Source organism: Rhipicephalus microplus, unplaced genomic scaffold, assembly GCF_043290135.1.
Source record: "Rhipicephalus microplus isolate Deutch F79 unplaced genomic scaffold, USDA_Rmic scaffold_396, whole genome shotgun sequence".
NCBI lineage: Eukaryota > Metazoa > Arthropoda > Arachnida > Ixodida > Ixodidae > Rhipicephalus > Rhipicephalus microplus.
In genome coordinates, this window is record NW_027464960.1 from 1,408 (window position 1) to 15,000 (window position 13,593).

At 60.6% G+C, this 13,593-nt stretch overlaps 2 non-coding genes across 2 annotated transcripts; both read right to left on the reverse strand.

Annotated features, from left to right (window-relative positions):
- Positions 1-1,042: 1,042 nt before the first annotated feature.
- Positions 1,043-1,195, reverse strand: LOC142794285 (5.8S ribosomal RNA). The gene has a single exon (XR_012892222.1). It is a non-coding gene; the product is annotated as a 5.8S ribosomal RNA (ribosomal RNA).
- A 1,719-nt stretch (positions 1,196-2,914) lies between these two features.
- LOC142794287 (small subunit ribosomal RNA) lies at positions 2,915-4,729 on the reverse strand. The gene has a single exon (XR_012892224.1). It is a non-coding gene; the product is annotated as a small subunit ribosomal RNA (ribosomal RNA).
- Between the last annotated feature and the right edge of the window lie 8,864 nt (positions 4,730-13,593).

Below are 13,593 nucleotides of genomic sequence, written 5' to 3' on the forward strand. Positions count from 1 at the left end.
TTCCCCGCTGCACGCGTGCGGCGCACAACCGGTGTGACGTGGAAGTGACGGGACACGTTCGTAAACCCATCGCGAACCGAGTACGACGCCCTACCAAGTGCGCCCGCAACCCTGTACAGGGTCACATCTTCACAAGGCTGGCAAGCGGCATTCCGCTGCGCGCGTGCGTCGTCCGAGCAGTTGCGTGATAAACGACCGTGTCGAAAGCCCAAACACCGCCGAGGCCAGTCGCCGCCGCCGCAAGGGCAGCCACGCAGCCTGGCGAGAGGCATCGTCTCGTGTAGCGTCGCCCCCGCCCCAACTGGAGTGGCCCAGTTTTTTGAACGGGACGGGAACTGCGAAGCACTTAGACCGACGGCGGACTACGACGAGAACGCCTTAAGCTTCGCCAACGTTTCGCCAACTCGTGCGGGAGACTTTTTCCGCTTCGCGGCAAGTCGTCGCGCCGTGCTCTCCGCATCAACCGCGTACGCAGCGAACCGCAAACGTCGGGCGCAGCCTCCTCACCTCCCTGCGCTTTGCGCGCGAACGTTCCCTGTTCGCGCGGCAAAGCCTGGAGGAGGCACGGCCCCGCAGCGTGTTCGAGCGCCCGGTCTACGGGACACCCTGCTTACTTCGAGGGCAACAAGCGCAACGCAAGGCTGCGATCTCGCGCACTTTGCGCACGGCTGGAGAAGCTTTGCTGGCCGGCTTTCGCTCCTCGTGTTTACCGTGCGTTAAAGTTGCGCGTCCGTGGCTCTCGCAGCTCTTGCGCGCCCGGTCGCAGAGAGGAGTACGCAACCTCGACCGCACTTTCCCTGCAGGCTTCCTTCCGACTCGAAGTCCTGCGGCGGTCTCAACGAGGTGCCACATCCTCAATGCAGTCGGTCGCCCCCGTTTCGGTTGGGCTCTGGCACGACGGTCGCCACCGTCTCGCCCTTGAGTGGCCGCTGTTGGCGCTCGCTGTGAGGTGTTCAGCGTGCTGTCCGTGTTGCCGACGCGGTCAAAACGAGTCGACGGCTCACGTTCCCTTGTGCGCCGAAGGCTCTCTTGATATGTGATCCGACCCTCAGACAGACGAAGCCAAGGGAAGACCCAAGGCCGCAATGTGCGTTCAAAGAATCAGTGCTCAGTGTGTCCTGCAATTCACACCAAGTCTCGCAGCTGGCTGCGTTCTTCATCGACCCGAGAACCGAGTGATCCACCGCTTAGAGTCGTGAAAAAGTGTTTGTTCAATTCCGTACAGTCAAAACCAAACGTTTCTGGCACTCGGCCAAACAGTGGCCAAGAAGGGCGCTTTTCAGCGCACGCTTGGACTCCAAAACTCTGCCGCGCCTTTTTCGGCTGCCGCAAATCGAGCAAACGGTGTGTTTCGGACGGCGTTTCGCTTTCGCTACTTGCGAGTGCTTTCGTGGTCCACCCCTCTATAAATACTCGGGAGGCGTCGAAGCCGGTTCTCCAAGCCGGACCCGTAGGTATCGTTGTGTGCTCGCTCTCATTGGCCCGCCTAACCAGAAAATGCCTGCGGTACACCCATTTGGATAAGAGTGCACGCAGATGCGGGCCTCGACGGCTACACATTTCCTCGGGCGGCCGCCTCCCGGCCTCCGTGGAGCGCGGGATGCACGGTCCCATCGACAAGCCTCTCCCGTTTTTACCGTGGCGTCGCGGTTCACCACGGCAGGCGGGTCGGTCTCCTCCGCATAAAAAGGGGGACCCCCGCTTTTTGTTCCACGAAATCGCACAAGCTTTTTTCGCATCCACGGTTTGCCACCGCACACCAAAATTCCGATCCGGCTGCCTACTTTAGCCAACAGGTGGAGCCAGGCGCGCCGTACTTGCGCGGCACTTCCCACGTCCACCGAAGTCGGTGCCAAGGACCACTTTCGGCGCCGGAGCCGCGTACGAGCCTACTCGAGGCGGAAGAACGAAGCCAGCAAGGGCCTGGCCGCAAGTGCGTTCAATTGTCGGGACGTCCAAGTCCCTCGTTCTTCCGTGCTTCCTCTTTCGGCAAGTCGTTGCGGCACCTTCCCAAAGCGCGCAGACCCGCTAATCGCGACGAGCGCGACGTGGCCGTGCCGCCTTTCCCTCGGCAGCAAGCAAAACGCCTGGCAACGTCGACGCTCCCCTAACCGCGATCTCGCACCGTGTTTCGTGTGGCGAATTCAAAAGCCGGCCGGCGCTGCTGCAACCATTACGGTCGGTACGCATACGCCGCGGAGGGCGGGACGGTCATCGGAGCGTGCGGTTCCTCCATCGAGTACTGCGCACCTCGGCCGTCGCATCGCCGTGCCATGACCGGCCGCGCGTCAACGCGAACCGGTGCCAGCGAGATCCCTCGCCTGCAAGAACCGACCGGCAGCCTCCGTCACCCGAGGACGCGGAGGCGCTTGCCGCGGACGGCGGGACGGTATGCACTGGTGCACAGCGGACCCGTCACATCGCCAGTTCCTTGACCGACCGCCGACGCTTGTGCCGTTCCTCTCGTACTTGGCAGTCGCCGCGCGATTGTCGGGTCTCGTTCTTGCACGCTCGAACGGTCGGGAGGGCACTCGGCTGGCGTTTCGGGAACGCGCAGCCTCGCCTTCTACCGACGTAACCACGACTCGCCGTTCGCGCTCCGCCGCTCCTGTTTACAGTACTAGGCGGTCCCGCAGCGGTCGGGTCGCGCATTTCGAGCGCTTCGAGCCACGGTGCAGTGGCGGGTCGAAAGCCGACCTATGAGTGCGTTGCGCCGTTTGTACCCGCGTCCGCCACCTGGCCGACCGTCCAAGGTCGCGGTGTTGGCGTCCGCTGGGCGCAACAATTTGTCACGGGGTGCCGCTCCACATTCAGGCAGCCCCGTGGGGAAAAGCCGACCCCGCGTCCAAACGGGGTCAGCGGCAGAAAGTGTCGGGCGCAGACGCAGCTGAGGCGCTCACCCTTCACAATCCGTTAATGATCCTTCCGCAGGTTCACCTACGGAAACCTTGTTACGACTTTTACTTCCTCTAAATGATCAAGTTTGGTCATCTTTCCAACAGACCGGCGCAACCGAAAGGCCGCGCCGGACATCGGTCCGAAGACCTCACTAAATCATTCAATCGGTAGTAGCGACGGGCGGTGTGTACAAAGGGCAGGGACGTAATCAACGCGAGCTTATGACTCGCGCTTACTGGGAATTCCTCGTTCAAGGGGAACAATTGCAAGCCCCTATCCCAATCACGAAAGAAGTTCCACGGGTTACCCAGTCTTTTCAGACAGGGATAAAGACACGCTGCTTCCTTCAGTGTAGCGCGCGTGCGGCCCCGGACATCTAAGGGCATCACAGACCTGTTATTGCTCTGTTTCGTGCGGCTAGGAGCCGCTTGTCCCTCTAAGAAGGTTGTAAGGTGCTGGGAACCCCGCACCTATTTAATAGGCTAGAGTCTCGTTCGTTATCGGAATTAACCAGACAAATCGCTCCACCAACTAAGAACGGCCATGCACCACCATCCACCGAATCAAGAAAGAGCTCTCAATCTGTCAATCCTCCCAGTGTCCGGGCCGGGTAAGTTTTCCCGTGTTGAGTCAAATTAAGCCGCAGGCTCCACTCCTGGTGGTGCCCTTCCGTCAATTCCTTTAAGTTTCAGCTTTGCAACCATACTTCCCCCGGAACCCAAATACTTTGGTTTCCCGGAAGCTGCCCGCCGAGTCATTTGAGTAACTCAGGCGGATCGCTGGTTGGCATCGTTTATGGTCAGAACTAGGGCGGTATCTGATCGCCTTCGAACCTCTGACTTTCGTTCTTGATCAATGAAAACATTCTTGGCAAATGCTTTCGCAGTAGTTCGTCTTGCGACGGTCCAAGAATTTCACCTCTAGCGCCGCAATACGAATGCCCCCGTCCGTCCCTCTTAATCATTACCTCGTATTCCAAAAACCAACAGAACAGAAACGAGGTCTTGTTCTATTATTCCATGCAAGTTTATTCAGGCGACTCGCCTGCGTTGAGCACTCTAATTTTTTCAAAGTAAAAGCACCGGCCATCTCGAGGCACACAATGAAGTGCACCAAGAAAGAACCGGCATGATGTTCAGTCCGAGCCGTCGCATCGGGTAGATGCACTACTCGTCTGGAACTGAGATCCAACTACGAGCTTTTTAACCGCAGCAGCTTTAGTATACGCTATTGGAGCTGGAATTACCGCGGCTGCTGGCACCAGACTTGCCCTCCAATTGATCCTCGTTAAAGGATTTAGAGTGTACTCATTTCAATTACGGGGCCTCAAAAGAGTCCCGTATTGTTATTTTTCGTCACTACCTCCCCGTGCCGGGAGTGGGTAATTTGCGCGCCTGCTGCCTTCCTTGGATGTGGTAGCCGTTTCTCAGGCTCCCTCTCCGGAATCGAACCCTGATTCTCCGTTACCCGTAACAACCATGGTAAGCAAGTAACCTACCATCGAAAGTTGATAAGGCAGACACTTGAAAGAAACGTCGCCGGCTCGTGGCCATGCGATCAGCACAAAGTTATCCAGAGTCACCACACAATACGGGCCGAAACCCGATCGATCTTGGTCTAATAAAAGCACCCGTTACCCAAAGGGCTCCAGGCTCACTGCATGTATTAGCTCTAGAATTGCCACAGTTATCCAAGTAGGAAGAAACGATCTAAGGAACCATAACTGATTTAATGAGCCATTCGCGGTTTCGCCTTATTTCGGCATGTACTTAGACATGCATGGCTTAATCTTTGAGACAAGCATATGATTACTGGCAGGATCAACCAGGTAATCGTTCGACTGCGCGTCCGTCCTCGCCTTCGGCGGGCCGGACGCAGTCTGTGTGCGGCGGAGGCCACCTTCAGGCGCCCCAACACGCTTATTTTGCACTCCGAGATGACGGCGTTCGAGCTCGCTACGGCACAACCTTCCCGAAAGACGAGTGGGAGCCGTGCGGCAAGAAGCACGTTCATGCTCGCTCTTTTTCGTTGCATCGACTCGGTCGCGCCGTGCGGGTTGCCCAAGCCCGCTGCACTGTCGGTGGACCGGCCGGAACTAGCAACGGAGCCGAGACTGCAAAGCCGCCAGACGACGGGTCACGCCCGCGTCTTCGGCGCTTTCGCATCTGAATCGCCCGAGGACGACACGGAACACACCTCGATATCGTGGTAAAACGGCACCGTCCGACAACCAGCCCCTAACGCATCAAGCGGATGAGGCTGCAGACGACTGCCGTGGATTCCCCTGGAGCAGACCCGAGGACACGCTTGACGAGGCCGAAGCCCGCCGCATATCAGACACCCGGTCGCTTTCGCGTACGCCGCTCACGAGAACCCCCACATAATAGCAGCGATAAGTACCCAGACCTCCTTGGGCACTAATACGAGCGTACTCGAGAAAATTTCACCGCGGGTGTGCCCCGAAACGTGTGGCACGTTGAGCGTGCCACAAGTCTACGTCGCTCTCAAACCCGCCGAGGTCGTAGAATTTGCGACCCTACTCACGAAATTCCCACCGAGGATACGGCCGCAAACGTACCGCACCTTGGGTAGGCCACGAGTTTGTGCAACACTACGCTGACGGCACAGCACCGAGGTCGTGCGCGCACGCACGGGAAAATTCCGCCGCGGTTTCTGCCGAAAACGTGAGGCACCACGACTCTCCGCAAGTTCGCGTCGACTGCGAAAGACCGAAGTCGTGAACGACGTGTCCGCTACTCGCCGCCGACACGCTGGACACCAAACGTACAACGACTCGACGGCGTCGTAGAGGCCCACGACGCGGTTTTCCTTAACGACGTCTCGGCGTGGCACCGACAGGTTAGAACGGCCGACCAACGTTCCCTGTCCGCCGTTCGGCTCAGTCGAAGGGCTCGGCGACTTCGGCAACGCTGCGAAGCCGCACGGTGACGCACGCCATGTCCCCATTTTTTTTTTTTTTTCTTTCTGCGTCTGCCGGGGTGCCCCTATAATAGCAGCGATAAGCACCCAGACCGCCGTGGGTCGCTCGCCCCGGCTGACGTGGTTTTTCGTACTCCTGCGGCGGTCGCCGTCAAGCACGTCCAAATACGCTACTTTCGTGGGCGCATTCACGCTCTTTCGCTTCGCCGGAGTGCCAGCACTCACTCTGCCAAAAACGGCGAACATCCGAGCGGCGGTTCCCACTTTTGCGTCGGCGTCGCAAACCCCGCCCCGGCAGACGAGGTTTGCCGTACTCGTGCGACGGTGGCCGGCGGGCACGTCGAAAGACGCCGATATCGTGCGCGAATTGGCGCACCTTGGCTTCACCGGAGTGCCGCCACTGACTCCTCCAAAAACGGCGAAGATCCGAGCGGCGCTTCCCACTTTCGCATCGGCGTCCCGAACTCCGCCCCGGCTGACGCGGTTTACCGTACTCGTGCGACGGTCGCCGGCGAGCACGTGGAAAGACGCCGATATCGTGCCCGAATCGGCTCCGTTCGGCTTCGCCGGAGTGCCAGCACTGGCTCGGCGAAAGACGACGAACATCCGAGCGACGGTTCTCACTATTGCGTACGCGTCGCAAACCCCGCCCCGGCAGACGCACTTTGCCGTACTCGTGCGACGGTCGCCGGCGAGCACGTAGAAAGACGCCGATATCGTGCCGGAATCGGCCCCGTTTGGCTTCGCCGGAGTGCCAGCACTCACTCGGCCACAAACGGCGAACATCCGAGCGGCGGTTCCCACTTAGCCGTCGGCGTCCCGAACTCCGCCCCGGCAGACGCGGTTGCCGAGCTCGTGCGACTAGCGACCGCGAAGCCGTCTCGCGACGCCGCTTTCGTGCGCGGCTCCCACTGCGACCTGGGTCACCCGAGGTCGACGAGCAAGAAAGAATGTCGAAAAAAAATTTTTTTTTTTTTTGCGTCTGCCGGGGTGCCCCTATAATAGCAGCGATAAGCACCCAGACCGCCATGGGTCGCTCGCCCCGGCTGACGTGGTTTTTCGTTTTCCTGCGGTGGTCGTCGTCAAGCACGTCCAAACACGCCACTTTCGTGGGCGCATTCGCGCTCTTTCGCTTCGCCGGAGTGCCAGCACTCACTCTGCCAAAAACGGCGAACATCCTAGTGGCGGTTCCCACTTTTGCGTCGGCGTCGCCAACCCCGCCCCGGCATACGCGGTTTGCCGTACTCGTGCGGCGGTGGCCGGCGGGCACGTCGAAAGACACCGATATCGTGCGCGAGTCGATGCTTCTTGGTCTCGCAGGAGGGCCGCCACTCACTCCTGCAAAAACGGCGAAGATCCGAGCGGCGCTTCCCACTTTTTCGTCGGCATCGCAAACCTCGCCCCGGCAGACGCGCTTTGCCGTACTCGTGCGACGGTCGCCGGCGAGCACGTCGAAATACGCCGATATCGTGCCCGAATCGGCCCCGTTTCGCTTCGCCGGAGTGCCAGCACTCACTCGGCCAAAAACGGCGAACATCCGAGCAGCGGTACCCACTTAGCCGTCGGCATCCCGAACTCCGCGCCGGCTGACGCGGTTGCCGAGCTCGTGCGACTAGCGACCGCGAACGCGTCTCGCGACGCCGCTTTCGTGCGCGGCTCCCATTGCGACCTGGGTTACCCGAGCTCGACCAGCAAAAAAGAAGGTCGAAAAAAAATTTTTTTTTTCTGCGTCTGCCGGGGTGCCCCTATAATAGCAGCGATAAGCACCCAGACCGCCGTGGGTCGCTCGCCCCGGCTGACGTGGTTTTTCGTACTCCTGCAGCGGTCGCCGTCAAGCACGTCCAAATACGCCACTTTCGTGGGCGCTTTCGCGCTCTTTCGCGTCGCCGGTGTGCCAGCACTCACTCTGCCAAAAACGGCGAACATCCTAGTGGCGGTTCCCACTTTTGCGTCGGCGTCGCCAACCCCGCCCCGGCATACGCGGTTTGCCGTACTCGTGCGGCGGTGGCCGGCGGGCACGTCGAAAGACACCGATATCGTGCGCGAGTCGATGCTTCTTGGTCTCGCAGGAGGGCCGCCACTCACTCCTGCAAAAACGGCGAAGATCCGAGCGGCGCTTCCCACTTTTTCGTCGGCATCGCAAACCTCGCCCCGGCAGACGCGCTTTGCCGTACTCGTGCGACGGTCGCCGGCGAGCACGTCGAAATACGCCGATATCGTGCCCGAATCGGCCCCGTTTCGCTTCGCCGGAGTGCCAGCACTCACTCGGCCAAAAACGGCGAACATCCGAGCAGCGGTACCCACTTAGCCGTCGGCATCCCGAACTCCGCGCCGGCTGACGCGGTTGCCGAGCTCGTGCGACTAGCGACCGCGAACGCGTCTCGCGACGCCGCTTTCGTGCGCGGCTCCCATTGCGACCTGGGTTACCCGAGCTCGACCAGCAAAAAAGAAGGTCGAAAAAAAATTTTTTTTTTCTGCGTCTGCCGGGGTGCCCCTATAATAGCAGCGATAAGCACCCAGACCGCCGTGGGTCGCTCGCCCCGGCTGACGTGGTTTTTCGTACTCCTGCAGCGGTCGCCGTCAAGCACGTCCAAATACGCCACTTTCGTGGGCGCTTTCGCGCTCTTTCGCGTCGCCGGTGTGCCAGCACTCACTCTGCCAAAAACGGCCAACATCCGAGCGGCGGTTCCCACTTTTGCGTCGGCGTCGTAAACCCCGCCCCGGCAGATGCGGTTTGCCCTACTCGTTCGACGGTCGCCGGCGAGCGCGTCGAAAGACGCCGATATCGTGCGCTAATTGGCGCTCCTTGGCTTCTCCGGAGTGCCGCCACTCACTCCTCCAAAAACGGCGAAGATCCGAGCGGCGTTCTCCACTTTCGCATCGGCGTCCCGAACTCCGCCCGGGCTGACGCGGTTTACCGTACTCGTGCGACGGTCGCCGCCGGGCACGTCGAAAGACGCCGATATCGTGCCGTAATCGGCCCCGTTTGGCTTCGCCCGAGTGCCAGCACTCACTCGGCCAAAAACGGCGAACATCCGAGCAGCGTTTCCCACTTTCGCATCGGCGTCCCGAAGCCCGCCCCGGCAGACGCGGTTTGCCCTACTCGAGCGACGGTCGCCGGCGATCACGTCGAAAGGCGCCGAATTCGTGCACGAATCGATGCTTCTTGGTCTCGCAGGAGGGCCGCCACTCACTCCTGCAAAAACGGCGAAGATCCGAGTTGCGCTTCCCACTTTTTCGTCGGCGTCCCGAACTACGCCCCGGCTGACGCGGTTTACCGTACTCGTGCGACGGTCGCCGGCGGGCACTTCAAAATACGCCGATTTCGTGGGCGCATTCACGCTGTTTCGCTTCCCCGGAGTGCCAACACTCACTCTGCCGAAAGCGGCGATCATCCGAGCGGCGGTTCCCACTTTTGCGTCGGCTTCGCAAACGGCGCCCCGGCAGACGCGCTCGTGCGACGTACTCGTGCGACGGTCGCCGGCGAGCACGTCGAAAGACGCCGATATCGTGCTCGAATCGACCCCGTTTCGCTTCGCCGGAGTGCTGCCAGTCACGGCGCAGAAAACGGCGAACAAGTGTTTTTTTTTTTTTTCCTAGAATTTGTGTTATAGAAGGCACATTTGATATCGGACGATAATTTTCAACTTTATCACGCGCACCGATTTTCGTGTAGAGGTTTGCAAGTTTATGGGAATTTCTCCACTTGGAATAATGCGATTTAGTAGTACTACGAGAACTTCATGGATGTACTCAAGGGTACGGGGCAAGTCAGTTACGTCAACACCTGCAGATTTTTTACACTTCAAACTGAAAATTGTTGGTTGTGAGTCCTCGTGTGATATTAAAGGCCGATTCGCTAACACATAGAACAAAGAAAGAAAGGAAGAAAAAACGCCCGCGCTCGCTCAAGAAACCTGGGTTCGCAACAAGTGGCAACAACAAGCAACCGAGCGAGTGCGCCAAAACCCGTGGCGGCCGAACAAACGCGAAGTCCCAACCGCGTCAGCCGGGGCGGCACGGGACAGGAAAAATCACTTCAGCCGGGGCGGCGGGGCACCGAATAAACCTCGTCACCTCGTCGCAGGATAAAAGAGGAAACAAAAAGTCTAAACAGCGTCTGCTGGAGCGAATGCGTAATAAAACAACAACAACAACAAAAAAAAAACACCCGCGCTCAAGAAGTCTGCAATCCTCACAAAAGGCGACTGTGACCGAGCAGCGTCAGCCGGGGCCGTGCGGAAACGGAAAAACCGCGACTACCGGGGCGTCGAGGCACCGAAAAATCCACTTCAGCCGCGGCGAAAAAAAAAACAAAAAGAAAGACGGAGGGGGGGGGGGGGGGAACCACGTCTGCCGGGGCGAAGGAAAAAAAAAACGCGTCTGCCGGGGCGAGCCCGGGTGCGGCACCACCGGGAAAACTGTGGCAAACAGACATGGCGATCGAGTGAGTGGGCCGCCAGCCAGGCTCAGCCAAAAAGTGCAAAGTCCGAACTGCGTCAGCCGGGGCGGCAAAAACCGCGTCAGCCGGGGCGGCGCAAAAAACCGCGTCTGCCGGGGCGGCACGAAACCGCGTCAGCCGGGGCGGGGCGAAAACTGCGTCAGCCGGGGCGAAAAGAAAAAAAAAAACGCGTCTGCCGGGGCAAGCCCGGGTGCGGCACCACCGGGAAAACTGTGGCAAACAGACATGGCGATCGAGTGAGTGGGCCGCCAGCCAGGCACAGCCGAAAAGTGCAAAGTCCGAACCGTGTCAGCCGGGGCGACGCAAAAACCGCGTCAGCCGGGGCGGCGCGAAAACCGCGTCAGCCGGGGCGGCACGAAACCGCGTCAGCCGGGGCGGCGCGAAAACTGCGTCAGCCGGGGCGGCGCGAAAACCTCGTCAGCCGGGGCGAGCGAAAAGGGGGGGGGGGGAACCACGTCTGCCGGGGCGAAAGAAAAAAAAAACGCGTCTGCCGGGGCGAGCCCGGGTGCGGCACCACCGGGAAGACTGTGGCAAACAGACATGGCGATCGAGTGAGTGGGCCGCCAGCCAGGCTCAGCCCAAAAAGTGCCAAGTCCGAACTGCGTCAGCCGGGGCGGCAAAAACCGCGTCAGCCGGGGCGGCGCGAAAACCGCGTCTGCCGGGGCGGCGCGAAAACTGCGTCAGCCGGGGCGAGCCCGGGTGCGGCACCACCGGGAAAACTGTGGCTAACAGACATGGCGATCGAGTGAGTGGGCCACCAGCCAGGCTCAGCCAAAAAGTGCCAAGTCCGAACTGCGTCAGCCGGGGCGGCAAAAACCGCGTCAGCCGGGGCGGCGCAAAAAAACCGCGTCTGCCGGGGCGGCACGAAACCGCGTCAGCCGGGGCGGCGCGAAAACTGCGTCAGCCGGGGCGAAAGAAAAAAAAAACGCGTCTGCCGGGGCGAGCCCGGGTGCGGCACCACCGGGAAAACTGTGGCAAACAGACATGGCGATCGAGTGAGTGGGCCGCCAGCCAGGCACAGCCGAAAAGTGCTAAGTCCGAACTGCGTCTGCCGGGGCGGCACGAAACCGCGTCAGCCGGGGCGGCGCGAAAACCGCGTCTGCCGGGGCGGCACGAAACCGCGTCAGCCGGGGCGGCGCGAAAACTGCGTCAGCCGGGGCGAGCCCGGGTGCGGCACCACCGGGAAAACTGTGGCAAACAGACATGGCGATCGAGTGAGTGGGCCGCCAGCCAGGCACAGCCGAAAAGTGCTAAGTCCGAACTGCGTCTGCCGGGGCGGCACGAAACCGCGTCAGCCGGGGCGGCGCGAAAACCGCGTCTGCCGGGGCGGCACGAAACCGCGTCAGCCGGGGCGGCGCGAAAATTGCGTCAGCCGGGGCGAGCCCGGGTGCGGCACCACCGGGAAAACTGTGGCAAACAGACATGGCGATCGAGTGAGTGGGCCGCCAGCCAGGCACAGCCGAAAAGTGCTAAGTCCGAACTGCGTCAGCCGGGGCGGCAAAAACCGCGTCAGCCGGGGCGGCGCAAAAAACCGCGTCTGCCGGGGCGGCACGAAACCGCGTCAGCCGGGGCGGCGCGAAAACTGCGTCAGCCGGGGCGAAAGAAAAAAAAAAAAAACGCGTCTGCCGGGGCGAGCCCGGGTGCGGCACCACCGGGAAAACTGTGGCAAACAGACATGGCGATCGAGTGAGTGGGCCGCCAGCCAGGCACAGCCGAAAAGTGCTAAGTCCGAACTGCGTCTGCCGGGGCGGCACGAAACCGCGTCAGCCGGGGCGGCGCGAAAACCGCGTCTGCCGGGGCGGCACGAAACCGCGTCAGCCGGGGCGGCGCGAAAACTGCGTCAGCCGGGGCGAGCCCGGGTGCGGCACCACCGGGAAAACTGTGGCAAACAGACATGGCGATTGAGTGAGTGGGCCGCCAGCCAGGCACAGCCGAAAAGTGCTAAGTCCGAACTGCGTCTGCCGGGGCGGCACGAAACCGCGTCAGCCGGGGCGGCGCGAAAACCGCGTCTGCCGGGGCGGCACGAAACCGCGTCAGCCGGGGCGGCGCGAAAACTGCGTCAGCCGGGGCGAGCCCGGGTGCGGCACCACCGGGAAAACTGTGGCAAACAGACATGGCGATCGAGTGAGTGGGCCGCCAGCCAGGCACAGCCGAAAAGTGCTAAGTCCGAACTGCGTCAGCCGGGGCGGCAAAAACCGCGTCAGCCGGGGCGGCGCAAAAACCGCGTCTGCCGGGGCGAAATAAAAAAAAAAAACAAAGAAAAAAGCCCGCGCTTAATCAAAAGAAAACAAAGAAAAAAGCTTGCGCTTAATCAAAAGAAAACAAACAAAAAAAGTTCGCGCTTAAGCCTGGCGGTGGAACCACCGGGGCAAACAGACCTGGCGATCGAGTGAGTGGGCCGCCAGCCGGGGTGAGCCAAAAAGTGCAAAGTCCGAACCGCGTCAGCCGGGGCGACGCAAAAACCGCGTCAGCCGGGGCGGCGCGAAAACCGCGTCAGCCGGGGCGGCGCGAAAACCGCGTCAGCCGGGGCGGCGCAAAAACCGCGTCAGCCGGGGCGGCGCAAAAACTGCGTCAGCCGGGGCGGCACGGAAAAACGAAAACCGCGTCAGCCGGGGCGGCACGGAAAAACGAAAACCGCGTCAGCCGGGGCGACATCAAAATGAGGAAAAAAAAAAAAAACTGCCTTAGGACACCTGCGTACACTTTCATGCGTTTGGGCATATCTCTCTGTAACACGCGCGCCCCTCGTTACGCGCGGCACTCTGTTTTCTCCGACACCCATATTTCGGCGGCATGTGGCACGCGCGCCCGTCCCTACGCACGGCACACCGCAGTGCTTTCTCGATATTTTTCTTTTCCTCCAACACCGTCATCTATAGGCTTTTAGTGACCTGTTGCTCGTGGCACAAGTTCGCTAGCTCTGACACCTCTTGCATGCGCACCGTTTTTGCGCACGGTGCTATGCCGCAAAGCACGGCAGTCGCATGCGTTTCTCTCAGGCACCTCTTTTTTGACACAACGCTGTGGTGCTTAGAAACACACGCGCCGCTTTTGCGCACAGAACTCCACCGTACAGCACGGTAGTCACGTTTGTTCCACACGAACAGCAGTGTGCATCGTGCTACGACACTTTGAAAGCTTTTTCTTCCGAGTCTCGACCGCGCTGTTCCTTTCGTACTTGGCGCGATTTTGGGACCAGCTTTGTTTTAAACCCCTACTGCGCGCCGTTCCTTTCGTACTTGGCGCGGTTCAGGGTTTGTTTCGAGCCCTTAGCCGCGCTGTTCCCTCCGTAC